This window comes from Vollenhovia emeryi, unplaced genomic scaffold (assembly GCF_000949405.1).
Source record: "Vollenhovia emeryi isolate VEMERY1.0 unplaced genomic scaffold, V.emery_V1.0 DF939933.1, whole genome shotgun sequence".
In the NCBI taxonomy this organism is placed as follows: Eukaryota; Metazoa; Arthropoda; class Insecta; order Hymenoptera; family Formicidae; genus Vollenhovia; species Vollenhovia emeryi.
Genome location: NW_011966433.1, coordinates 1 through 1912, shown reverse-complemented (window position 1 = coordinate 1912; position 1912 = coordinate 1). Strand labels below are relative to the sequence as shown.

Genomic DNA, 1912 nt, shown 5'->3' with positions numbered 1-1912 from the left:
AATTTTAATAAAATATATTAAAATAAAAAATTAACACATTAAAATAAAACAAAATAAAATGGGACAAACCCAAAAACTTTTTTTTTGACCCGGTGGAAATCCTCATGGACCGTCCCCCCGCCCTGCTGGGACAGAGACGGGGGGGGGTGTGGGACTCGTCTCCCTGGTCCCTAGGCAGTTGATACCCATGGGACCAGTAGTGCAATGGAGACGCCTACCGCACTAAAACCACCGGGGGTGGACTTCTCTGCGCTCTTGGGGGACTGCCGGGGCGTACGAATCGCATGGCTTCCCGCGCAGTCCCCGCGCCGCGCGTGTCTTCGCGCTCTCCTATGGGCCGGTAACATGACCCTGGCCCTGAGAAGGGCCATCACCTTCGTGTTGCGGCGGGGGTGCCACCAGGCCCTCCGCCGCGCCCCTCAGTTGTGTGTGGGGGGCAGGCGGGTCATGGGATTCCCAGCCCACGCCCGCCTGGGAGTCCCCTCGACTCCTCGGATTCTGCACCTTTTAGTCGCCTTTTACGACAGGCAGGTGATACCCCGGGCCTATTCTTCCAGCGGGACCCGTACGCCCTGGAGGGACCCTAAGGTCCCGTCCAGTCGCCTTGATGTATGGCAAACTGTCTTCTCCAGCTCTTCCCCAGGTGTTCGGCGAAGGCTTCCTCCTCGTAGGTGACAGAGTTCCTCGGCTAGTTGTATGCCGAATTGTCTCCCTTTTTGTTGCGGGGGAAGGGTGGGGACTCCCTTACCGTGGGTTCCTCCCACCCTGCCACGGCCGTAGATGGGCCGCGATTCCGCGCCGTCTACGCCCACGCCGTGGTCCTCCTCCTCCCCTGTCCTGCGTGCCTGGAGGCTCGATTTCTCCTCTCCTCACGCGCTCATCGTCCTCCTTGGCGCGCATAACTCTCTCACAATACGTGGAGAACGCCTCCCACGCGTCCTCCCGTTCCACAATGGCTCCCACTATAGCCGGGAGCGACAGGTCAGCGCCAATCTGATCCCTCAGGGTCCGGCGCTGGTCATCCCACGCCGGGCAGGCGTCCAGCGTATGCTGTGCCGAGTCAAGGTCTCCAGCACAGTGGTGACAGGCCGGGGTGGGCTTGCGGCCAATGCGACACAGGTACTCACCGAAGCATCCATGCCCAGTGAGCACCTGCGTCGTCCTAAACGAGGCCCTCGCCCAGGTCCTCTCTAGCCAGGCCTCCAGGCACGGGAGGATGGCCCTCACCGTGCGTTGGCCCGGGCAGCCGGGAGCCTCGAGTCTGGTCTCCCACTCCCCCCTAACTTCCCTCTTCGCGTCGAGGTTTATGATCCCCTCGCCTTCCCAGTGATGGGAACCCCCTGAGCCTTTAAGTCGGCGATACGCCTATAGGCGTTGGTATATGCCCTCGCAATCAGGTCGATTGGGGGCATTCCCGCAAGAAGCGTTGCCGCAGCATGCGACACAGTTCTATAGGCCCTCGTGACCCGGATCGCCATCCTCCTCTGCGTTTGCCTAAGCATGGCCAGGGACCTCTTATCTCTGCCAATCCGTTCCGCCCAGATTGGAGCGCCGTATAGTGCAATGGAGTGGGCCACGTGCGCATATAGCTTCCTCGTACGACCACTCGGGCCACCCAGGTTGGGCATAATGCGTGACAGCGCATTTGCCGTCGCGTCCAGCCTGGGTGCCAGCTTGTGAACATGTTCCCTGAAGCTCCATGTCTGATCGACATGGAGCCCCAAGTACTTTATACTGGAGCCCACCTTTATTCTCTCGCCCGCCACCGACAGAAACGTTTCGGGGGGCGTACCCCCTTTTTTTTTTTACGTGTGGAAATCCTTTATGGATACCCGGGCCCCCCTCCGGGAAGGGAGTTTACATTAAGTGGCCCGGGTTATGTGGGACTGCCCCCCTACTGGCGATCGGGTGC

At 60.1% G+C, this 1912-nt stretch overlaps 1 pseudogene; it reads right to left on the bottom strand.

Annotated features, from left to right (window-relative positions):
- Positions 1–525: 525 nt before the first annotated feature.
- Positions 526–1795, bottom strand: LOC105556558 (annotated as a pseudogene).
- Between the last annotated feature and the right edge of the window lie 117 nt (positions 1796–1912).